The sequence below is a fragment of the Platichthys flesus genome, chromosome 8 (genome assembly GCF_949316205.1).
Source record: "Platichthys flesus chromosome 8, fPlaFle2.1, whole genome shotgun sequence".
Classification (NCBI taxonomy): domain Eukaryota; kingdom Metazoa; phylum Chordata; class Actinopteri; order Pleuronectiformes; family Pleuronectidae; genus Platichthys; species Platichthys flesus.
In genome coordinates this window covers 13314334-13340738 of record NC_084952.1, presented here as the reverse complement: position 1 = coordinate 13340738, position 26405 = coordinate 13314334, and the positions used below count along the sequence as shown (strand labels likewise).

Sequence of the window (26405 nt, the reverse complement as noted above, 5' to 3'; positions counted from 1 at the left end):
TGCTGGAGATGAGACGGTGAAATAAAAAAAATAAAGACAGGGACTGGCAGCAGATGGAGGGATGCACAGGCAGGAGTGCGATAGCCATACTTGTCCTCATTTCTTTTCTTTTTTTTTTGTAGTCATCTTGTGTTTCCTAATTCCATTTCTCTTCGTTATGGTCAGTGAGTCGTTGAATCTAGAATATGTGGGATATGGAGCCTTAAGCTGCAGCTCCTGAGATCTGCTTGCAGCTCACTTGCTTTCACTGGTTTACTTTTGAGGACTGGTCCAAAACATGTTCTCTGCCTCTGCTACTCTGTCATCTGATCCACTCACACATGTAAACATATAACCTAATAAGCAGCGGCTTAAATCACACGACCCAACCCTGGCGCTCCACATTACAGTAGACAGCACAAAGAATCTGGCCTGGAATATGTTTTGGAATAGTAAGCAACCTGAGGTCCTCATCCTCTTAGTGGTCCAAAGTGGTACAGTGCTGGAGAGAGTGTGTTCCATTCTTTCCTTTGCAAAATAGGAATTTTCTTCCCCAGTATACGTGAGGCTTAGTTTCCTTCCAGGAGACGGCCACAGTCTCGCCAGCTCAGTCTTTGCTCGAAGATTTAAGACTGGAAAACATCCACAGAGGATCAATTGAGAGAAGCAGCTGGAAGCTGGACCAATCAGCAAACTATGGGAAGTGGATTAGATGATGATGGGAATGAGCACAGTGCTTGGTTTGCAGCTCTGACTGGTTTAACACTGATCAACTCAAATGCATAGTAATTGAGGAGTCTGATGCATTTAGCTGACCAAATGCTAACTGCTCTGTGCCAGGCCACGTTAAGGAATGTGAATCTCAGGCATCTTAGGTTTATGAGAGTTTCTTCAGCAGCCTCCTGAAATGGACTTATCCCTCATCCCCGTGTTTGCACTTGCGTGTCTATTGACCAGCAGGGACCAGACAGCTCCCTAAAAGAGTCTGGACCCCCCCCCCCCCCCCCCGATGGCTGGCTGTAGTCTTGGTCATAAATCCCACCTGCTGCATGTTAGGAACAGTGAAGTAGCTCGTTCTTATCACACTGGTGTATGTCCAACACGGCTGTCACTTTCTTTCAAAATTTAAACCTTCAATCGAACCCGACCGATCAGTACAGTAAGGCAGTAATGTTACGTTGTTTTAACACTTAATTTCAATATATTTAAATGAATTTTACGCCATGTCACATTTGATAGAACTTGAATTTAATACTTACGTTTTGTTTACTTATTTGACGGAATACAACTACTACATCCCCCGACCGCTACTAAAAAGATGGCAGTGTTCGTATCTAGTGTTCTGGATAATGGCAGGGAGTGGAGACACATCATCTATCTTCATATAAAGTTTCACCACGGCACAGATTGATGTTTTACACCAAATGAGTACAGGCAAAGTAATTATAACAATAATACTAATAATAATACTAGAGTTTTTGGCCAAGGGGAGACGTACACATGGGTATTTTTTACTGCGCTACATGCACTGTGAATCTGGGAGAGGGGCGAGTGTCTCTTGGCAGGGACCTTCCCTGAACCCAGTGCAGCGAGGAGATCAAAGACGTGTGGAGACAATAACAGGAGGCAGTCTGTCACACCATACATTCGTCCATGCTATGTCTGCCTCTGCTCCCACACTCAAACCCTTGATCAAGTCCATATCACACAGGAAACCACTTCCTAATGACTTCACCCGAGCACGACTCTGCAGTCTGCTGCTCTCATTCAATTTCTGTAAACTGCACAACTAATGATTACTGCTTTCATTTATGCATAATTTCACACATATTACAGTCATAACTGCAGCTACTAAAGCGTGCAGATAAATTGCATCTCATCTTTGTATGAACAATATAAATAAAATAAAAACAATTTACTTCTATTCTGTTTTTAGCCACTCAGGCTGAACGGGATGGCCAGTCCTTGCAAATCGCTTGTGATGCCCGTCAATCTGTTGCAGGAGGTTTAATCTAAGGGAATCAAAAGATGGTGGGAATCTTTCATTCTTTATATATGACTCTAAACAGGATTTGTCTGGATTTCAGACTGTGCCTGGTTTGTGGCTGAGGAAGGTAACCACTGTTCCACCTGTTTCTACACCTCCCGTTTAACATAGCTAAGCGCCACATTGTCTTTACACTTGTCATTAATAAGGTCACTGGATTCCAGTGGTTTCGCTGCACTTTCAATACTTTGATATGTAGATATATTTAGCAGTGTCACTGCTTGTGTCTTTGAAGCTGCTCTTCACAACTCATGAGGCCCTGAAGAGCATTTGAAATCCATACTTTGATTATGCGCTAACACGTCAGTTATGTGCCCCCCATAAAAGCCTGTCCTCTTGGATATCATTGCTACGATAAAAAATAAAAATAAAAGTAAATGCCTTTCGTTCAACCACCATAACACAAACACTAAAACCTAACAGTGTATTCGAATTGTCTCCTTCTTCCGCTGATTTAGGCTCAACATTTCACCGATACAGAGTTTTTTTTTCGCAGCTCATTTACGAACCATATGTGCGCAAACACTACGGCAGAGGGGAAATAACTCAGGAGAGCATGTGTTGTTTTTTGAAACGGACAGTTTCTGTTGCTGCTGAACTGTCGAGTAGAATTAGTGGAATCGCTTCGGTGTGGATTTGTTGCAGAAAGCTGAAACACTGTGACGAATGGTGAGGCTTGAAGCAGAGTGCAGGGGATTTTAAAACATCGGGGGTGCAGCCTCATGGCTTCTCTTGGTATGTGCCGCGGCTGCATTAAACTGACCACCTCAGCGCACACACACACACACACACACACACATTATGGTCTTTAGCTGTTCCCCCCTTTCATCAGATTCAGATGCTGTTCTGGGATGAAAGGTGCATCACTGGCAGCAGCATCAACTTCACATGTTCCGTTTTTTTCTGTTTCAAAGTTTCATCTCAGTCAATGGAAGAGTTTCAAGAACTTTCATTGGCACTATTGGAATCATACATATATGACTTATTTCACCTCTCGAAAGAAAATGAAAGAAATTCCACTAAGATTACAGGTCTGACTTGGCTTGTGTCTAAGCTGCTGAACTTTCCACTTTATTTCTTAAGTCTTCAAGGACTCTTAAGGACTTGAATATAGGTGTGGAAAACAATATATTTTATGATCTGCTAAGTACTTCCAGACACCTTTATGAATCAGCTTAATGTTACAACTCCCTTCATGAAAAAACGTGCAGAGGGCAATCTGAGATATGATTTTGGACCCAAGGTTACTTATAGATGGTCTGCGGTCCAAATCAGGACACTGCCCTTTCGGGATCAAGACCGACAAATACTCTGGCTGTATTGAAATCAGACAAAGCGTTTCTATTTAACCAGGCTAAGCTTTTCTAGCCTTTACAACACACAGGTTTATCACCCTGGGAAACTCATAGACCAATTGTATGCATTGTAAATCATCTCACATGATGCTACTCAGACAATCGTTGTGGCGTGAGTCAGGAGAAACAAGCCAAAGGGCAATTCAGAGAAACTCGTGGTGGATAGGAAAGACCAACGGAGGACTTAAAGCTGGTCAATTGTTTAAATGTGTTGAGATTGTTCATTAAGTAATTAAAGTATTACATGCACCATGTTTCGAAACAATGTCCCAGACATCTGAGGACATTTGCTGTTGCTTGATCTCTTTGAAATCAAATTTAATCCCCTGGTTTTAAACTATCAGCACTGTGGGAATGAAAAGGACACAATGACACCAGTGACCTTCTGTGCTGTGTTCCTCTAATGGTCCGATTAATGCACAAACTGCACAAAAAGTCAAAAGACTCAATTAACAAGATAATTATTTTTCTATTTGGAATGTAAAAATGTTGCATGAAGGGGAATGATTTGGGCCCATGCTTTCAAAACCTAGTTTTGCTGAACAATGATAATTGATTTCCCTCAATCCATTGACCAGTAAACCAGTGTTGTACTGTCCACATCAAGTATGTGAGGGTCCTCTCAGGTCAGGGTGACGTGTATTTCCTCTTCAGTGAGTGTACGCAGGGCATCCACCAACTGTGCATGATCTAAAAAACAAAAGGATTCTGAATCCACCACTAACCTCCCCTGTAACGTTCATTATAAAAACACAAAGACAACACCACAACAAAGCAGCTTCTCCTTCTTGCATGGATGTCACCAATTAATTTGTTCAGTTAATTTAATTGCTCATGCTTAGAATATAGAGTAGCAGAACTACTGAGCATGTACAGAATGCATCCTTCAACCAGAGCATAATTAAATCCACTATGCATACATGGTGTCTGCAGCTGTCTACGTCAACAATGGAATTGAACTGAGGTCGTAGAGCCTTAATCGTTGGACTATTAATGTTTCTTTAAATCCAGCCCTTTCTCTTAATCCCTTGTCCTCGGTGAATAGAATAACTTTTAGAACAAGAGGTCAAACAAAACCGGTTTACAGCAGGTGAAGCAGACACAGAGGAGGGAGCTTTGTAATGCACAGGGTTCTGCACCCACTCTTCAGTAGGTAACAGGGGAGATAGAGAGAGAGAGAGAGAGACTGAGAGTCGGATGGAAGAGGAGAGAAGGGGAAATGGGCCACTAGGAATAAGAGGGAAAGAACGAGGATGAGCGAGAGAAATAGAGGGAGATAGAGAGAGGGAAGCCCACATGATAACAACCCTACAGACAGACGGAGACAGTCAGGGGAGAGAACATATGGCCTTTGAAGGTATAAGTGGCAGCCTGGAGCGCCGACGCTGCTCTGGCCTCCAGCATACATGAGAGTGCTGATGTGTAACTAGTCTGATGGGCCATGATGTGTAATGGTATGGGACGGGGCAGCTCTGGGTAAACTGCTGCTACAGTGCACTCATAGGACGAGCACACAGGGGCTGAACTGGTTAGTGCGTTTAGTCCATGTTGTCATGGCTTTGATTCGCTCAAGCAGCTGGATCCGGGAAAAGACAGACACGGAGGGAAAGGGGATTCAGCTCAGAACAAGCGATTTAAGCAAAAGGTTAGAGCCGGATAAACACCCAGCGAGCTACTCCACCTGTTAAAGCTGACACATTGATCTCTCACACAAGTGTTGATCTCCTAAAGCAGCCTTGCCCTGCAGCGTACGCAGCTCTTCATCCAACACGCTCCCTCACACCGACAGCTGAGCTCAGCGACATCATCAGAACTCAATTGAGTTCACTGTCTGGTAACGCAGCGCCACATGAGATGAATTATGTGTGGAGACACGTCAACACTCCCCTGACAACTCTGTGCATTTCATCACAATGTGACAAGTTATTAATTCTGGGGCACTGGAGCTTTTACTCAAACGCGACTCGCTGGCCGTTGTTTTGGACTTAAAAGTTGCAGACGTTGCTTCGGGCGATCCGGAATCAGAGAGCACAGGGTTCGGATTCATCCATATGAAAAATGAATACAGCAGGAAATAAAGACCCAGTCACCAGATCCCTACGAAGACAAACCTGCCATGTTCTGCCGTTTTTTGGGAAATGAGCAAACCAAGCTTGACAGAATGAAAATACCACAACAATCCTCATGAATATGTTGTACGATTCCTGACTAGATCAAATACAAAGTTTCATAAATATGTAAAATGTGTTCCATGCCACATAAAGCCAGCATCTCCACATCCAAGCCTGTAAAGACTCTGGAATAAGCAGACGGAATGCACGTGCAGGTTCAAACTGTTCCACATGCTTTGTGTGGCAGCAACACATGCATCTCGTCCTCTGCGCAGCACGGGAACACAAACTGTAGAGTCTGTCACCATCCCAGGACGCACAGGACACTTCAGGGGCAACATATAGAATCATCACAGGAAAAACACGCAGTTCTGGCGCAATGTGTCACACCGAAACAGCGGCTATCACAACAACACACATCAGCTGGAGAGCGCGCGTGTCCTCTCAGAAACACACGAGGAAGCCTGTCCTGTCCGCGAGGCGCTAAGTGTGTAAGTTTGAGCAGCAGCCTACCTCACACATGTTCACGCGCGTCTGACTCTCATCCATTCAAGCAAAAGCTAAAGCGCGTCAAGGAAATCCCCAAATGGTTAATGGAAGAAAAACAAAAAAAAAAACATGTAACCAGCGGCTCCCTCTTCTATTCGCGGGCGCTCCTCTTTCCCAGCCCCGGCGTGTCTGCTGTGAGCCCCGCGCAGCCGGAGCGAGCCAGACACCTCGGTGCGCGCAGGGGAGGGGTTTCAGACACCTACCAGCTTTACGCGCCGAGCGCCCTTTGCTTCGGTCATCTTGGAAGTGGCCCGGAATGAAAGTTGGAAGAAACAAAAAGAGGTGTGGACAGAAGAGGAGGGATACTGTGACTTATTGTTCTGCTTCTCCTCCTCCTCCTTCTTCTTCTGCTTCTTCCCCCAAGTGTTGTTCCAAACGGCGCAGCGCAGGAAAAAAGAACCAGACACCAACCCGGTGCGTTCAGGCAGTGGGGCTGCGCTCCGCTGGCAGACTGCTCCCAGGCAAGCGGAATATTCAACTTTGGAAAATGAGAGAGGGAAGAGAGAGAGGACAGGAACCGAGAGCAAGCAAGGGAGGGAGGGAGAGAGAGAGAGAGAGAGCGCGCAGCCAGACAATCACAGGAAAGCGGCTCCTCCTCCCATACAATAGAAAAAGCAAAAAGCAGCAGATAGAGGCTTCAGTGCGTTCAGCGGCGCAGAGCTGGACACGCCGCTCCAAAGCATTACGCATGTCACAATATCCAAACAACTGTTATTGTGGAGCCTATTGGATAATCTAGTTTGAATCTGAGGGCAAACTGTTGAAATAAACTCTTTAGTCACAATCTGTTTAATCCTTGTGGCAGGTGACAGCAGGTTTCTGTCTGTCTGAATTTAAAGACCAGGGTAGCTCTTCATTTCATTATTCTGGAAAGTGATGCAACCCTGGGTAATAAAACAGGCTGCAGTTATTAAAAGTTCGTTTGTATCAATAAGTAAAACAGGAGCGCGCGCGCGTGTGTGTGTGTGTGTGTGTGTGTGTGTGTGTGTGTGTGTGTGTGTGTGTGTGTGTGTGTGTGTGTGTGTGTGTGTGTGTGTGTGTGTGAGAGATACCGTGCTCAACTGCGAAAAAAGGCCCAGAGGCAGCAATTAGAATATTCATAGATTTAAAGTTGTGCAGGTGGTTTATAATAATGGTGAGATCACATTTTATTGTCATGGATTAATTAAAGTGTGTGTGTGTGTGTGTGTGTGTGTGTGTGTGTGTGTGTGTGTTTGTATTTATATAGGTTGTGAGGACAATAATTAAGACCCTATAACGGAAGTCATTAAGGCGAAGACTTGTTTTACGGTTTAGGTTAGGTAAGGTAAATTAAGGTGAGGTTAAGGTTAAGGTTAAGGTTAGGTTAGGTTAGGGTTAAGCAAGTTGTAACTTCGGTGAAGGTTAGATTAATCATCCAGAGCAAGTCTCTGTTGTATGTGCAATGATATTCTCCATCTGTCCCTTAGTTATACTTCATATGTCTTGTATTTGTATCATCATATTCTTTCACATATCTACAGGAAATCACACATGCAGGACACATTAGGTGGGAAATAAACCAGAGAATCACCTCTACGTGTATGTGTATGTGTATGTGTCTGGGTGTGTGTGTGTGTGTGTGTGTGTGTGTTTGTGTAAAGTGGTGTGGAGATTTTTAGCAGAGATCTTTCCAGGACACTGCTGCGGTGTGTTGTTGCTGCTCTGTTCCAGCCTGTCCTGCACTAATCTGATCCAACACCGTTTGTAATACAATTCTTTCCCAGTGGTTTGTTATCTGTATGCTGTGTGTGCGTCACATAGACTGAACATGAAGATGAACAACGTGTTCTCTGGTTTCTCCCAACTATCCAGAGAGTTGAAGTCAAAATATTCCTGCTATCTTAAGGTGATGATGTCATTTGGAGACAGCGTCTGCACAGTAGGGTTCACAGGTTATATTTGCATCACTAGTTGCTGTCACTCATGAAGTTTCACTATTTATATAGCATCAAATACGCTCACACATTCAAATGATTAATGGTCATTGGAACAAACTCCCGTGTGATATGCACTACTTTATATTAAAGAAACAAATTATTTAACGTTTGTTTGGTCCATTTCCCATTAACTAACAAGGAAGAAGTGAGATTTAAGACCTATACCACAGCCAGCCACCAGGGGATGATAATGATGGTTTGGCTTCACTTTAAGTGAGCAGTCGTGTCGTCCATCTTTGTACATATGGTATAAACACACATTGGCATTAAGGTAGGCCACAGTAAGAGGTGGCTGGTCCCAGACGAGGTGTGGCCTGAAAAGCAGGTGTTCTGTACGACTGACACCTAGATCCACCACCAATCCTCTGAGAGCTGTTGATTCAAACACATACTGTTTGCTGTTGTGTGTTTGTATTGAAAATATCTACTGACTAAGACGTCATGCCCTTCCTTGTCTTAATAACTGTTTGTGGACCTATAATCTATGCCAAACCATGTCTTCCTAACTGAAGCAGAGTTGGCTTCCAAGTGGGTGAATTGCTCCACAGATCTGTAAGACCCTGTTTGTCATCTCACTGTCTGCTGTAATACCCCTTTACTTGTTGTTAATTTGTTACTGGTTTACTAGCAATTCATCTTATAGACATTTGCTCACCAAGATTTAGATTATTTATTTTTTTACACTTTATGTCATAGCTTTGGATGACAGTATAAGCATTCTATCCCTTACATCACAGATTCCCACAAGTAAAGTCTACTCATCTCAATCGTTCGCTGATGGTTGGCTGCAATAGCGTTTATAAAAAATCTGCCTCCTCCATGTAAGTGGATGAGACATGGACCTATCTAAAAAGTCCAAGGGCAGGTCAAATTAATATTTCTCAATGATGATTTCTGTCATTTTAGGAATGCAATGTGAGGTTCCTAGTATGATCACTGCATTTCCTTAAATAAAAGTACAGCTATATGCACAACTGATTGCCAGGATACTAAACCACATACCTAAACCACATGGACATCTGAACTTTGTGTCTTTCGTTCCTCTCCTCTAAAGTCAGCTCCAGCGTCCAGCACTCCGAATGAACTCAGCAATTTGTGGCCAGGACGGGACTAATGCCTGTTTGCTCAGAGTGTGTGCAAAGCAGCTCCTTGCTGCTTTGCTGCGATTGGTCTGAGGATTGCTATTTCAAAACATATTGCACTTGCTGCTGCAGCACTAGCTGGCTATCAGACTGCCATGTGATTACAGCAAGTACAAGAGCAAACTGCAGGCTGATAAAAAATGTCATAAAGTCTTTGAATTTCACTGATAAAGCAAAGTCTGTGAGCTACTTCAGTCGGTCAACTTGAGTCTGCTGTTGGTTATGTATGGGTACTAAAGCCGCCACAGCTTTGCAGACCCTTTTGCGGCCTTCTGCCACAACGCTCACCTGAGAGCTTCACTGCTCGGGCGGCCTCTGCTTTTCATGTTGTATTTTAAACAGGCCCAGTAGGTTTTAAAGCCATGTTCCACTTGAAAGGAAGATGTTATCATTACTCCTCACTCCCCTTGCTGAGGTTGTCATTTCTTTGTTCGGAGTTATGAGGTCAGAGCCTGGATACCAAATATCCATCCTCTATGTAGTCTACTTTTACATAACTGCCCATTAGAATTAAACAGACATTTTCTGACTTATATATTATGTCTCTGTTCAGTGCTCAGAGTTGGACCGAAGATGAGAATATGAATTTTGCTTGAAGTAGCTTCAACTGAAACGATTCTTAAATCAAAACCTTATTGGAAAAAAAAAAATGTAATTGTGGGTCACCCAGTGTCACTTTTACCTTATATAATAACCTCACATCTGTGATGTAACTGTATCTGTACCGCAAGCAACATTCTACTGAACCAGGGGCAAATTAAAGGAGACATATTATCCTCACAGTCGAGTTAATATTTTTAATTTGATTGATAACTTGAAACAGTATACAATCTCTAATGTTCAGAAAACACATCACTTTCCTCTAATTGTCAATTGCTGCCACTCCTCTTGTCAGCCTCTGTATGAAACACTTGGTCAGCTGTCCCAGTCTTTTGTGATTGGTCAACTGCTTCCAGTGTACGTAGGAAATATCGGCTTAATTTTTGCGTTTTGTAAGGGGAGTATCCCAGACTACCTTTCAGGCATACATCATGCAAATACCTATTTTACAAACGTTTGCATAGTATGACATCACAAAGCTCCACGGTGATGCACAAGTATTGATCGAACGACTTTGGCCATTTACTAACTTTGCAGACCTCTTACGCACACAACAAAAAACTTTATAGAGGAAAGAGAACAAACTGAAAAAGCATATGTCTCTTTTCAAATGGTTTGGAAAGTGTGATGAATACTTATGAAAGACAAAGGGCCAGTGACAGAATGAGGGCAGGCTGCAGGACTGAGGCTGCTGGGGACAGTAAACACACTGTCCCCTGGAGACTTGGCCTTCCAGTTGTCCTACTATGGTCCAGGCACAGCACATATTACATATCAAATTACCATGAGCAGCCATATTTACCAATGATTGTGTGTGTCTGTATGTGTCTCTCTAACACACAAGAACATGTAAAAGTGCAACCTTGCTTGACACTTGTTCTTTATATTAATATTTAATATACTGAAGATACCAGAACAATGTAAAAGTGTACTGTGAACATTTGAACATGTCACTGTCGCTTGGCATAATATCTTCTGGAGCAGTAATCTAACTGTGCTCCACAGAGCAAACCAATGGTAGCTGTGTAACTGAAGCAACTTACTAAATCTCGTTATTATTTCAGTGTGATAAAATGCCACAGGTCTGTAGAAATAAAGATATTTAAAGTAGTTAAAGGTATTTCCTGGCTATCCCTTTTTCCTTATTTAAGAATGATCATCATGAACAAATCAATATTACACTCAGAGGGCATGACCAAACAAGTTGGCGGGTGTGGCAACAGTACACTCCATAATTTTTCCATTAGTCTCGCCACCTCACATCTGATCATTTTTTCCAATGAAGTCTGGCTGCATGTGTTCTTTCATCATGCGCAACAGTAAAGCTGTCTATGCTGCAGATGGGTTTAGATACTCAACAGTTATTTGAGTGGAGAGTTGTGGCCAGTGTGCATTTTAATGAGAGGGTGTGATTAATCCTATGAAGGCCATAAACACCACGCAATTATAACTGCTCACTTATCTAGATGGTAGTGTGTAACACTATCTACAGTAAACGTACATTAACAGACGCAAGCCTAAAAGCGCTGAATTCATACACTTTTGCTTTGTCCTTAGTTTGACAGAGATATATGGAGGACGCTGAACTGTGCAGTGGTGAATATATTTGCACAGTGAACCGGTCACACGGTGGCAGGTTCAGGTCTATAACTGGACTGGAGCTGATAGTATAAACCAAACGGAAGACATGGTGACCCCTGTCTGATTAAAAACGTACCTTTAAGTGTGTGTGTGTGTGTGTTCAGCAGAGGGAATGCCCAGGGTTTCTTATCTTAGCCACATTTGCCTTCTTCACCCTCTGGCTCGGCACCAAGACAGGATGGAGCCGAGGACAGGCTGTCCATGGACACGGAGCCAAGACCGAGTGGTGACTACTACTGTGTTTTTTCATACACGAGAGAGAAAAACAAATCATAAAGAAGATGAACAGAATTTCCAGTTTGCTAAAACTGTATTTGACCTTTGCAGCATCACTGCGAGCCTGGACTTTATCGGACCCTTTGAAAGGTCTAAACAGAGATTTTAATGGCTCTGTGTGAGTTAAGGACCAGAGTAGCTCTTCATTTCATTATTCTACACAATTACACACCAAATCGTGTAGTGTGAACTAGGCACTGTTTGTGATAGTTCCAGTGCTCATCAAGCCAGAAATGTGTAACTTATACCACATATAGAATTCAGATGCATTTAGAGGCTCAAGTTTAGCAGACAGGCAAAGCGAGCTACATGTCTGGTCTGAAACTAGAGCTTCAAATATTCTCATTGTGGGAGGACGTCACTTACAGTCCATGCATCTCAAGTTAAATACTTGAAAGGTGCTGTAATATGTCACTGACAAGACCTACAATTTGTTCTAGAATCCAGCACAGAGCTATAAAAAAAGAAGTAAAGAAAATCAAAATGGACAAAAGCCAATGAGCGATGAGTCATGCCAGGACACGACAGCAACACCACCCAACAACAAGCGCTTTGTTTGTCAGCCAAATTAATGTTTCATGACAACACTTATCTGACTCCGTCTGACAAGCATTCCCATCAGCAGTGCCATCTGAAAACTTTAAAAGGAATCTGGAGTCAAATCTAGATTTAAAATAATGTGACGTTCATGTTTTCCGCTCGAGTGGTAGCCTGGCATGGAAACACTTGGTTGACACTGATTGTAGGATCATGAGACAGCTTTTTTTCCCAATGTTGTTGAGTTGTGGTGTCCCATAATCCTGTTGGCCTGGTAGCAACAGACTGTAGTAGCCTTGTTCGTCTCCAGAGGAGTTAGGATGACTTATGTGTTTTTGAGTGTACAGTTTTTAATGATTAGTCTATCACAAAGTCATTAATTAGCGTATTAGAGTGAGAGTAAGAAAGAAATGCAGAGAAAACTACTCGTATGTTTGTCTAGACTAGTTTCCACAGAAGAGGGAGAGGTCGGGATGTGTGAGTCAATTAGTACAGAGCTACGTTATCTGATGGCAGCACACAAATGACTGACATCTATTCTTACTGAGATCAAAACAGATCTGAGGAGGACAACATTCGGTTGGAACACACTGACAGTGAGGATGGCACAATGTCGCCCAACGTATGAAATCTTATTAGAAGACTTCTCAATATGAGAGTGATAACAGGTTTCAGGGTTTTTGCAGCTTTGCCACTTTGCTTGTGATTACATTTGGATCAGGGATGAGACATTACGAATTACAAAGGTGATTAGTATTGGTTAATTATTCAGATATGGACAATTATGTCAAATGAGTATCTCACGTCCTCTGGGGGCCACGGGTGTCGTTTAGGATTACAGACAGTTGGAAATGCCTCACTCACCTTATCTCTGTCAGAGTGGATCAATAGGCCCGTCCTGCTCAGTGCAGAGACTTTTAATTCACCCCATGGCAAATACTTTATGTTTCCTCTCTAAAGCCTGGCATCCTGCACACCTTGTAGTAGCCGCAGCCTCAGTAACACATTGTTCTGCTGTGCTAAAGCTGAGTGGTTCTCTGGTTCTCAGAGTGTCAGGTGACATGAAGGGGACGCCGCGCTGTGGCCAGTTTCGACGACAGATGACTAAAGGGGAACTGGTCTGTAGAATGATCAGTCAGTGTAAATAGTGCACGTGCATCACACACAGAGTCACACATGCACTAAAATGGCTCTGGTTTCATCATGAAGTCCCGAGGTGAGTGTTCGTTACATAACCCTCAACACAACTGCAGCCCCATGCTAAACAATGGGAGTTAACGAGTAGGTATCAGACACTGGTTGAAGTGAAATAATCAGATTGGACACAGCAGTGTTCAAATTAAAGCCTCACATATGTGCGGTGAATAACATGACTGATTAGTGGTTGACAAAGCATGTGTACTGGCACCATAACTGCAGCAAGTGGAAGCCAAAAGAAGCGGGAGCAGTAGAGCCCCTGAGAGGCACACTGGAGACATAAAAAGCACAAGCATGGAGGAGGGATACAGAGAAATATGGGTCAGACAGAGAAAGACAGGGAAAGCTCGGTGTAAATCAGAATGTGTAAACATGTACAGGCTTAATCTCATTATCCCCCGTCCTCCCGGGCCTGTGATCAGATGCTTGATTAAAGCAGGAGATGAAAGAAGTGAGACAGAGGACAGAGATGGAGAAGGAGAGGAAGATGGGAGATACAGGATGTCCCAGAGAATGGAGTGAGAATCCTATAGAGGAGAGATAAATAGAGATTGAGAGATACTTGCAGGCGACATGTGTAAAGACCTGACGATGTATTGTATACTGGGCGTACAGAAATACATTACGTATACAGGGAGGTGGCAAAACGTGTGAGTAGCAGCATAATAGATCAAATAGTGCCAGTCCAAATGTGGCATCATAGATTGTATATAAAAGATGGATGATATGACAGCTCCTCAAAAGTGGAGCCAAATTATCTTAATCGCCCCCCGGTGGATATCTGCAGTATAGGCCATAAACCCCATCTCCTCCATGTTAGCAGATGTAACATGGACCAAACCGAAAAAAGTCAAAGTACACTGCAAATTATTTTCTAGTCCTCCTGCCCTGGCTGTGGGTTCGGTTCCGACCCGGCCGTTTGCTGCGTGTCTTTCTTTATTCCCTCTTCCCATTTCTCGCTTGAACAATCCTATCAATAAAGGAAAATGGCCAAGAGTATCTTTACATTTTTTTTACAATAGTGACGTTGTACGTGTGTGTAAACGTGATATTTATGTGACACTGTGATAGCTTGTGGGTATTGAAACCATAATATATTTTTCCACAAATGGAAAATAACCATCAAAACTGCTTTCTGTGAAACGGCAACTTGTTCTTTTTCAATATAATGATCAGCAATGATGTTACTGTCCATCCAAGGAACATCCAGTGAATCTGATCCAATGATGCTCATCATCACATATCAAGGCAATTCTTACATGCAATTTTTTATGTAAGAAGATAAGAGTAAAGATGCATCTACAGTAATATATAGTAGTAGTAAGAGTGTGATTTATGCCTACTTGAGACCAGAGGGATGAGCAACTGAAAACCCCCACTATCTTTCCCTCAATTTATAATTCATACTCAGCACTGATTTCATGTCCAACTCGCTTTCTTTAAATTGCATAATTCTTGATTCTGCAGCAAATGTCCCCATGACTATTTAAAGAGATTTCAGGCTACACTGGGTTTGAGACATTTTTTCTGTATGTGTGAAGCCAAAAATAATTTTGCTTTACCTGAATGCAGCTACCAGGACGGGGTCTGGACCTACATAGTCATCACTTGAGCATAAGGAGGTCTGATGAGTGGGTGTATTGGATTGACTGGAGGCTCCTTGGAAGATGCAGTATGTGTGTGGGCATGTCATTTAGGAGGCTGTCAGAATCAATAATTCTTCAAATTCACTACTAATCGGAGCTGCCTGACTCAGAGGAAGAAGCTGGTTGGCACGATGTCGGGACACAGGCACCGTGAATTTGCTTGCTATCACTCCTCTCAATTCGTATTTGAGTGCAATCTAATTCCACTGAGTACAGAGAAGAAAGAGGCTATATTCTATTTACAATGCAATATTCCAAGTAGCAACCCAGGAGTAACTAGAACGCCACACAGTAGAGTGTATACCTTCGACTAGGGCCCAACAGTCCCTTATATTCAATGAAGCTGCAGCAAACTGGATCCGACCCCTAATCTGGATCTGCAGTGAAACAAAGGATATTAGCGTCAGTAAGTAAACATGTTTGATATTGTGCTACAGAGACTCCAGGTATAGTTAAAATGACAAAGGGACTATAAACAGTAAACACAGGTGCATGCTACCAAGTGCCAACACTTCATTTCACACATAAACCGCGGCAGACAAAGCTGTGATAAAATAAATAAGATTACTCTATATTTCTCAATAACTTCAATTGAAACTGTTAGAGAAGCAAAGCCGGTTGGAAATGATTCTCTTTGGACTTTGGTCGACCTTTAAGACTGAATTTACAACGCAGATGTTGCTCCGGAGTAAAAACTCTCCCCTGATAAATACTTTTTTCTTTTAAATGAGTCCAGAAAAAAACACTGAACCAAGTGCCTCCAGTCACTGAGTTTCGGCCAATAATGCAGTGGCATTTCACCCTTGAAATACCTTCTCATACTGTCAGAGCAGGCAGCATGAAATAGCCTATTAGGTAAAAGTGTTGTCAAAACACCGACTCTGGCCTGCTCTACAACCAGCGCACAGTGCTGTTCAGTGCTTTTACTGTAACTGTAGCCACATGAAATTACTTTAGGTGTTTGAAATGTCTGGGGCCTTGTTCCCCTGCGCGGAGCTCCCTTATCTTTCCTTCAACTATTTTGGGGATCTCTTTTCATCCTTCATTTTCCACGAAGCTGATCTCCTCTGACGTTTCTCCAATATATATTCACAAGCATTAGCAACAATTTCCCCTTTCTTCTTTCCTGCTGATTCTTTAATTCTGTTCATTATAACCTTCCCACCTCTTCAGGGCTTCCTCAATGCCTTAATCTCCCATCACTTTTTTTCTCCTGTCACACACCTCTCCTTCTCATCTTCCTCCTCCTCCTCCTCACTCAGAAGAACAGCAGAGCACTTCATCAAGCAGACGTCAGGCATCTGTCAGAGTGCAGACTGGTCTCGGCTTGATTGATTTTCGGCCCACCTGCGTCTTTTGTAATGACCAACTGTCAGTTGTTTTACTGCCCTCGCTGCCTCCCTCTCTGTCACCTGAGCATCCAGAGGCTAAATCTCGGAGCTTGGACCGACAGTGTATTATCTTGCTTGTCTTCAGATAGGATTTATGTGCGTAAACCATACAGCCAAGTCTGTCTCGCCTGCAATCACACAGGAGAACGTTTTCAAGGATTGTTATTTTAAAGAAACAAACTCTTTGCATTCTGCTGACAAACGCCATTTCTCTTTTACGCTTAAAGATTTTAATTACTCCAAGGCAATGAGTTCCCCGACAAAAGCTAATAAAAGTCGGTTTGGAATTTGCAAGCACGCTGCCACGTTTTGATTTAGTCTGGTAATGGCTTGTAAAACTGTTCGGAAGCTGAGGCCATGAGACTAGTGGAATAACACGCTAACTCATTCTGGAGCAGTGGTGACACATATCCCCTGCATGTCAAACTGGAGACTCAGCAGATCTGAGTGATTATTTAAGAAGAGATTTAGGATTCATGCAGCGGCAGATCAAGGAATTCTCTACATCAGGGGCCACAATTTAAGCCGAGGGGCCAATAATATGTCCAACATGCATGCACAATTCCTTATTCAGTAAGGTGCACACATGTGAGTCATTTCTTGTTTACTGTTAGCTTTTCTTGAGCAAATACACACATCATTGAATATGATTGGAAGATTCTTCCATGAGATCAGGGGGGCCAATGAGATTGCAGCTAGTGCCTGGACCTGCCCCTCGATCGTACCCTGGATTCATGTGAAAACAAAATGTTGTAAACAAGCGCAAGTCATCTCCAGGTAGTATTCTGTTGAAATAACATGTTTCCTCCAGATCAGACTGTTATTTTGCTTTTTGGTCCACATGTTTCAGTTTGGGAGAGAGAGCAAATATATGAGTAATTCAATCTTGACCTAATTGGCTGAAGAACAAGATACTTAAATTTCCCCATTTCAAATGAGGTTCTGACGATTTGGTGGAGGGTTGAAGATGGTTTCTATTCATCTGAACTCAGACCTGAGGGTGACTCCAACACGTCAGATGATGAAAACACATCTAGTCTTCCAAAAAAAAGTCATATCCCACAGCCTCCAGACGGAGTGAGGTTGTACAAGGGTGAAAGAAGCAGCCCCCCCCCCCCCCCTCTCACATGGATGCCAGGCTTCTTTGATCAGCTACAGAGGCCAGGTGCAACTTCCACATCTGGAGTCGGCGCAGGCCCCGAAGATCTAACTCTGCCTCTACTTTCTGTTGCTGTTTGTCTCTGGTCATCTCTCCTTTACTCTCCACCAATATTCCAACATTCCTCTCCTCCCTTCTTTCCCTCCATCTGCCAGGCAGGGACGGCTGGGTTCCCATGGAGAGCAGAGATGCAGCAGAAGGCATCTTTGAAAGAGATCTATGGCTGCAAACCTTTCATCTAGTGCTGTACCTGGCCGAGGCGGGCTGCAGGGTACAGCTGTCTGAAACCATTAAAACCAGAGGACGGAGGAGACGAGTGGACGGGAAATGAAATGCAACGAGCAGGAAAGACAAAAGGCCGGGAAAAAAATGCCCATTGTGTTTAAATCATCTATTTATCCTTTTGCCAGGCCCCCCCGAAAAAGAGGGAGGAAATGTGGATGACTGCGAAACAGACATCAGAGAGAAAAGAGTGAGAGCATGGAAGGGGGAAGCAAAAATTAGAGCAGAATGAGGAGAGACAGAGAGAGACCCTTGTGGCTCATTGAGGACCGCCAATTTATACAGCTCCAGTTAATGCAGCAACTTGGGTCTCATGCTTTCGCCTAAAATATCACTGTCCAAGACAATTCCAGCCAAGTGTAGCCTTTCTGCTCTAGTGAGAAACAACATAGGAAAAAAGAGACAGGGGAGGATGACATGCCTCGAACATCCTGTTCTGGATTATCAAGTAAGGATGTGGTGATGCTCCTTACTTTGCCAACCGAGCATTTCCACGTTTCCTTGAAAGGGCTGCAGACATTGAGCCAAAGAACATGGCAGTGCACCTAAATAAAGTCTGTTCGACTCAGTGCTGCATGGAACATCATGACTTTGGAAGTGTTATGGTCTACATTATCTCAGCATGCCGCTGCTTGGCCTATTGCATCTGATGCAGAGTGTGCCTGCTTGACAAGCAAAGACTGAGCACATGGAGGGTTTGTGAAGGGGAAGATAATGTGTGTGTGTGTGTGTGTGTGTGTGTGTGTGTGTGTGTGTGTGTGTGTGTGTTTGTGTGTTTTGCAATGCCAATGTGTGCCAAATCCTTCTGAAAACCTACCGCTAAAAACAGGCTGCATGCTTCTTTTGGTACAGGCCGATAATAACTCAAAAGCCCCCCATTGACAGCGGCTGTCCATGGCCGTGAAGGACTGTGAGTTTGACAAATGGATTCTCTCGCAGCTGTCTACCTGTGTAAGTTCTGCATGGGGGAGCTCACGCAGGAGTGCCGCGAGGCAGGTCTGTCCTTAGCCCTAAATACCACGTCTGGGAACACAAGGATCATTATCGCGTCAGACCGTGTGGTTAAGGCTGACAAACGGTTGTTTACCTCAGACACCGCCAGCCCTCTCAGTTGACTGCTGGGAATTTGTCTTTAAAGTGGGCAGGTATTTAAAATGTAATCTGTGCTTGAGAGGATCTCATTAAAAGCAAACAGTGCTTGTCAACATGCAACTATTTATTAAATTATCTTCATCTTTGTTCGGTTCAATGGCGGCTGGCAACCAACAGCAAGGTGCATTACCGCCATCTACTGTGTCTTCTTCTTCTCCTCTGCTCGGGCCAACAGCAGGTGCCTCCTTTCATTAACGTCAAAGTGCATTATCTCTTTATTAAATGAGCTTCTTCTTCTTCTTTGTCTGGTTTATTGGCGGCTGGCAACCAACATCAAGGTGCATTACCGTCATCTACATTGTGGAAGTATACTCACTCCTCCCCTCTGCATCAAAGAGAACTTTGATCAAGTACACATTGAACCTAAAAGCTTCAACAAGGACAAACAATGTAACCATGGGAGCCAATCCGATCGTTCATGAACACAATGTTTTATTTGTCTGTAGTTCTCTTCATGTATATTATAGGATCCTCGCAGATAACAGATCACAGATAACCTCTTATTACAGAGAAGCAGCGACTATGAGCTGCATCATCTACACAAGATATTTTGTTAGGAGTGAGAATAAAGAGAATCCTCTCGTAAAGATATTCTGATCTGTATACATTATATGTAACACAGGGTCTGTCAATCAAAAAAGTAAAAGAAGACCTAGATTGATGACGGTGTGAAGCAGCGTGGAATCATTACAGTTGTTGTTTACCTCAAGCCTCTCACGTTCAAATCGTGTTCATGGATGAGGTAAGTTTAATCACATTATGTATTAAGCAGCAAATAACAATCATGATCCATTACGACTGGCTAACTGGGTAGCAGTGTGTTTTTCCTCCGTCGTATATGTCATTGGACGACGGGTAAAGCGGATATGAAACAATCAAAAGGCGACAGAAGTGAAACATCCCATTATCTGAATAAAATGGAGCAAATCCCTCAGGGTGTTGGAAAGATTTGGATCACGTAAGCTCACAGTCAACACAACATATAACATAGGTCTAGTTGTTTTAGATGTAGTAAAGAATGGTTTTTCATTATATCTTTAGATAAATTACGTAAAATGGTCAAGACACTAAGCATAAGCCTACATATCAGGGCTATACTTACAGTTCAAATCATTTAAAGCTGTTCTTTACAACTACAGGAGCGAAAAGGCCTCCAGCAACAGTTTACATGAGAGAACTGCACACCCCCTCAACCTGTTAGTAAACACGCTTCTTCCATCCGCATGCAGTGAGCTTCTAGTGTGTGGTCCTCAACTGCTGAGGGAGGTTACGTGCTTTAAGCTCTTGTCAGGAGGATGTGCCACAGGAGAAGACAGTCAGGCGGTCTCATGAGGACCTGGACTTTATCTTTACAGTCCAACAAGTGGTTTGTGTTTTCAAAGAAAAAGCTTAAAGAAGCAATTCATTTTTGGCATGAATGAAGGTCTCACTGGTTACACAAATCAGTGTTCTCCAGTAATTTATGTAAATGGTAAATGGGCTGCATTTATATAATGCTTCTTTATAGCCACAGTGCTTTTCTATCACATATCACACTCTGCCAGAACAGCTGTCCCAGGCAAGCATTTAGTGTCTTGCCCAATTACACCATGAACAACCAACCGTCTTGTCAGTGGGCAAACCACTCTCGCTCCTGAACCACAGCCATGCCACCAGTACAAGCCAACATGGCTCTATGCAGGTTTTATATTTATTGTGCTTGTAACATTCTGGGATTGAGTACCAGTTAGGACTTGAGCCTCTGTCCTGTTTCATCCCTTTGCTTCTGCACCACCTCTCACTAAACTAATTCCTTATCATTTTACACATGCTTCCTATCCATCACACTTATAAGCTCTGCCAAGGGGTTATGTTTCACCCCAGTCCATTTTTGTTTTAGCAAGATTACACAAAAACTACTCAAAGGATGAATGAAACTTGGTGGAAGGAAGCTTTATGAAATAGAACCAATGTAAGGATCCTGTCTGTCCCAGCCAGGCTCTATACCTTCATATATTCAATATGTTTTGGTACAAGGTCATTTTATATGCAGACACTTGACCAACTTGGGGACCAACCTATAGGCTAGACTCTCAGCACCACTCACTTCTCAGATGTTCAAAATTAAGTTGAGGCAGCGTTCCTCCCATACAAAAGTAGAGGACAGAGCATGGGCATACATTAATAAACGTGTATTGGTCCAAAGTCTCTTTCCACTTGGCTGGAATGGCAGAGAGGTGCTGACAGAGATGTGAGTCTGGGCTGGAGAGGGAGAATCATGGGGAAGAATCCTGCAGAGTGGAGTTAAAAATAGAGCACCAAGAAGAGGAGGGGGAGGGGACGTACCTGTGGGCTCGGAGAGGCAGCCTAGTTAGCAATGAGCAGCACCACGGTGGACGTTGATGGGCTGGAGAGGGAGACAGCGAGAGGAAGGAGGAGACGGGAGAGAGAGAGAGAGAGAGAGAGAGAGAGAGAGAGAGAGAGAGAGAGATGTAAAACCAAATGAGAGGGAAGATATGTGGATGAAGTAAGGCGAAAAAGCAGAGGACAGATAATGAGGAGAAAAGAGGAGAGAAGGGGATGGGTTGGAGAAGAGATAATGAGAGAAAACAAGTCAGATTAGCATGATATTTTGAGCTTAAATCAAAAACAGATCATAATTTCACAGTAGGCTGCGGATGGCTGCAGTGATTAACAGTCTGCGCGGATGCACATGCTGAACATACAAATGATGACACAGGCCGCACATGTACACGCAACATTCACACACAGTTATACTTTAGTAATAATCCCTCTAACAGTTTAACAGCTACAGACACAATACAGCCATATGAAGTAATGTAGGATGTCATGTTATGCTACACACGACCACAACAGCTAATAATTCATGAATAAAAAAGTTGCTCTTTCACTTTATAGTGTTTCGCAAAGTCAGTTTGGAACTAGAATAGTAAAAAAGACAGTAGAAAGTAAATTGTTTAATTTGCCTGCACTTTCGAAAAAGAAGTGAGTTTATTCTTGGGTCTTGAGTCCACCCCGTCAACACGTTTCATGGAAAACAGTTCAGCAGTTAATGTGCCAATAAAAACATGACCTCCTTTTACTCCAGAGGTAAATATGGGAATGATCTTTACAAATGCAACGTCACAGCCAGTCACTTCCCCGACTCCATCGGTATATGTGCACTGTCGACTTTAACTGTTGAAGTCAGTGGTTAACCTTGATTACAGCCTCTTCTTCAACCATGGTAATGCTAGTGTTCACCTCTGGATCCAGTGACACTGACCCGTTAAAAAGAAACAGAAATAGAGAACTTGTCGTCAGTTGATTCACAAATAAAACACATGATGAGCTAAGAGTGACAAGAGGCTCATCCATCCATCCATTGTTTGACCTTCACAAGGAGGCTGGAACCCCCCCATGCCGACATTAGATGAGAACACTTACGAATGCATTCCAAACCTCAATAAACTGAACGTTATGAGAAATGCATTAATATCCATGAACTGATTTGAACACCCCTCCTGAGACTCCACACATAGAACATCTCAGTTTTTACATGAAGGAATTACCCGAACAGAACAGATTAGACTTTCAATACCTGCCCGCAAAAAAAGACGATTTCCCCGCCGACCACTGAGAGAGCAGTCCGTGTCGGAGGTAAACAACCTTTTGTCAGCCATAACTACACGGTCAGACACGATCGACAGCCCCAGTTAGACCTTTCCCCAGAGAGGTTGCACTTTAATAGTGACAGCAGAAGGTGGCCAAACAGAGGTATAAGGAGGCCGCCAATAGGAGAAGCGCCTCTTTGGACAATCACATTTTACCATCATTAAGCTCCTAATGAGATATCGTCCCAAGTCGGTTCCGGAGGGATTCCAGTGAGTCATCGTAGTCCGAAGGTAAAGAAAAGTTTGCAGTTAAGGCCGAATAGAGGTACTGTAATAATAAATAGTAATACATTTTATTTGTAAGGCACATTGAAAATACTTGCAGACTTCCAAGCTTAATATCTGGATGTTTGTTAATTCTATGAGATTCTATGAAAACCCTGAATGGACTGCATGCAGTGAAAACATGAAGGAAACATCATTAATTGCTGGGTTTATTAAAATAGGGCTGATTGGGTAAATGAAATGATTGCCTGTTATGTATGACTCACTATGATTTTGATGTAATGCTGTATTTTGAATCTGTTTCATCGCCATTGTGTCTCCAACACAATGGCGATGAAGAGTTGCAGGTTTTTCTGACAATAAACAGGGCACATTTGCGTGCTCACTTAATTCATGTTTTTCAATGAGGCTTATTTGCTGCGCACTGAATAATGAACTACGGTTACAAATCAATGACTCTGAACACATTCATTTATTTTCAATACAGCTCATTATTTAGCATATTAACTACTTAGCATGCGGTGCACTAACAAAACCATGGTTAATTATGAACAAAGTGGCTGCCTGTTGCCAGTCACCATCACCGTCTCGTACTCATATTGTGCCACGACTCACCATAATTATTGTCTGATAATAGGAGGACAACAGGCTGGTCAATGGAGCCCAACATGTGTTCCTCTCCTCTGAATGCCAAGAACTTTAGCAATAACCTTATCAAATACAAAAGAGGTGGAAGCTCCTCAGTTGGTGAAAATAGAAGATTCCAAAACAAATATATTCAAACACACATTAAACTGTAAAGTAGTGTACACATTTACTGGCTCTTACTCTTAATGGTTTTTCATTTATGTTATATGTTTGAGTTAAATATCTCTCCTAATGATAAGTAATCACTGGCACTGCACTAATCTTTAGTCACTTTGAATAAATGTATCAGTCAATGTCTGATTCCAAATGCAAATAAGAGATCAGTGTCTGTATCAGGACATATTAACTATCTGCTACTGGTACATAATGAAGACAGACATTTTACAATCTATATGGTAATCTATATAGTCAAGAAGTTACTCTTGGGATCAATAACAGATTGATGGAATCCATCCATCCATCCCTTTCCGCTGCTTATCCAGGATTGTGGGTTATCGAAGCCGCAGCCGATGCAGCCAATCCCTCTCCCCTGCAACATCCTCCACATCTTTCTAGGGATTCTGTGGAGCACCCATGCCAGATTACTTAAATAATCCCTCCGGGATTTAACTGGTTTATCCGACCAGTCTACCACAAATTTGACATGCCAGGAGGCTTTCTTTATCAGACCACATCAGCGGACTCCTTTCAATGCAAACTAACTCTGTCTAGTTTTTTCCCACTTTACTTTAGTTGCTACAAAATGTTTCAGGCCATTCATGAGGACTGTTTTGTAGACGGGCCACAAGATCTAGAGTTCGACCTTCTTCTTTACCAGAATGGTTTGGTCTAACACCTGCTACTGACACCTCACCAACCAAACCAACAAAACAAAAAAAACTACCTGAAGCTCTTTAGGTGGTGACTCACATCCAAACAGGATGGAGCCTTCCCCTGTTTTCCAGTAGGGAACCAGTGCCTCACATTTGAAGGTGCTGATTATCATCCCCACTGCTCCATGCTGGGTTGCAAAACCAACCCAGTGTGGACTTGAGGTCACATTTGATCTGTAAGTAAAGAGAACCCGTTATCTGCCAGAAGCGGAGGATCGAGACCGAACACTATTCTCCAACCCTGAGATCCATCAAGATCAGAAAAAATCCTACCAGAGCCCAATATCCATGGAAAACATAGTAAGGGCTTATTAACATAATGTCAAAAGTTGGTGTAGTATCATCTTCATATTGGCTTTTCAATAGGAAGCTCTTTACACTGAGTGGAACTTTTAGCTTCTCTGAATAGAAACAGGTGTGGCGGTGAAAAGCAGAGGTCAGCACATTCATAGGGCAGCTGATGAGAGAGGTCGCTCTCACTTAATCGGAAAATAATGTGTCTAACTTGGACCCGTCCGAGCATTTGTCATCCACTTGTGAACAGCATGACAAACGGCCTTCCTCACTCGCTCACCTCTTTCCTTTCCCTCGTTCCGCTCTCTTCCTCTTTCACTTCAGTTCTCAACTGCTGCCGACAAAAGCGGTGGTATCAGCTCAGCATTCTCTTCCTGTGGGACCCACAAGAGGAAGATAATCAGGAGGACTCCCACAGACAAATATCCAACCTGTGAATAAAAATAACTCAGGAATTCTGTCCCTCCCATGCAGGTCGTGAATACGCGACACACAGAGATTTTGCTTGATGAGAGCACCCAGCTAGAATCCAGGCATCCAAGCCCGACTTGTTCATTTCTCAACTGAAAAAAGAATGGATGGTTCATATAACTGGGGGCATGGTATGATATAAAAAGTGAAGGGATTCATGTGGTTTGAAGCTCATATGTGATCAAAAACAAATGGTGCAGAAATTCAATACACAAGCCGATGTTTATCTCGATGATGTTGTGTTTTCTGTCAATTGTCGGGTTGTACTTGAGATTCTCTAACTTCACTTGCAGTCTGGCGGGGGACACGCTTCAAATGTAAAATGCCTCTCAAAGAAGGATGTTTTTTCCACATTAAGCAGGTGATTATTGCGAGGATGTAAAGCCGAGCTTGTGTGAGCAGCATGTGTTGAGCAGCAGCCGGTCTTTGATGTGGATGAAAGGCCTTTCTGGCCACAAATTGGTTTGGCAAACAGATAAGACGTTACCATAACATTTCAAGACTGCGTTTGTGGATTAGGTCTCTCCGGTCCTGACAGGGGAGAGTCTCAACACCTTTTATAAAGTTTATACAGAAAGATCTTCATTCAAATCCTTTTTCAAAGGACTCAACTCCCTTTTAAAAATGAAGGAACTAGTCAATAACTTATTGTATTGCTATAACTGGAGATGTTCAAATGTTTACCTTCCCAATACAAATTCCAAATACCTGGACTTGAGTATCAAGAATCGAGAATCAATCCGTACTAGTGTTAGAGGTGTTGGCTCTGTGTAATCAGAAATCACTTCTTCTTCGCAGTTCTAAAAACTATATTTGTCACTGGCGCAAAATTGCTTTTTTGGAGCTGTGAAGAAGAAGAGATATTTCCAAGAGAACACAACTGCAGTTTCATCAGGGTGAAGGTAATATACTTTAAAGACGTGGTATCGGATCGGTACATATATTTTTGTACTCGCTGATTCCCGACTCCGATTAAAACCCCATGTTTGATACAAATTTATTCAAAACCTAACTAATTCAAGAAAGGACAGCTAGGCGCAAGACTCTCAACCAGTTTCCTGCTGGTGGCAACAAGGATCCACTCAGAACAACCACAGTTGTACAAATGCACCTTGACATTTGCTGTCCCTCACTTTGCCCTGCCACATTTCTGTCAGTGCAGGGCCAGAAGCGGGAGGTGACAACTTTCTGTTCACAAACCCACTTCAAACCTGACAAAT

At 42.9% G+C, this 26405-nt stretch overlaps 1 protein-coding gene across 3 annotated transcripts in view; it reads right to left on the bottom strand.

Annotated features, from left to right (window-relative positions):
• Positions 1–25090, bottom strand: part of mid2 (midline 2) — a 112181-nt gene extending 87091 nt beyond the window's left edge. For 2 of the 3 annotated variants that reach the window (XM_062394124.1, XM_062394126.1), the window contains exon 1: positions 6245–6510. The gene's annotated coding sequence lies outside the window, so the exon portion shown is untranslated. Of the gene's footprint in view, positions 1–6244; positions 6511–21347; positions 21409–24994 lie in introns of those variants that run through there. The other variant, XM_062394125.1, reaches the window with a different exon arrangement.
• Positions 25091–26405: the final 1315 nt, after the last annotated feature.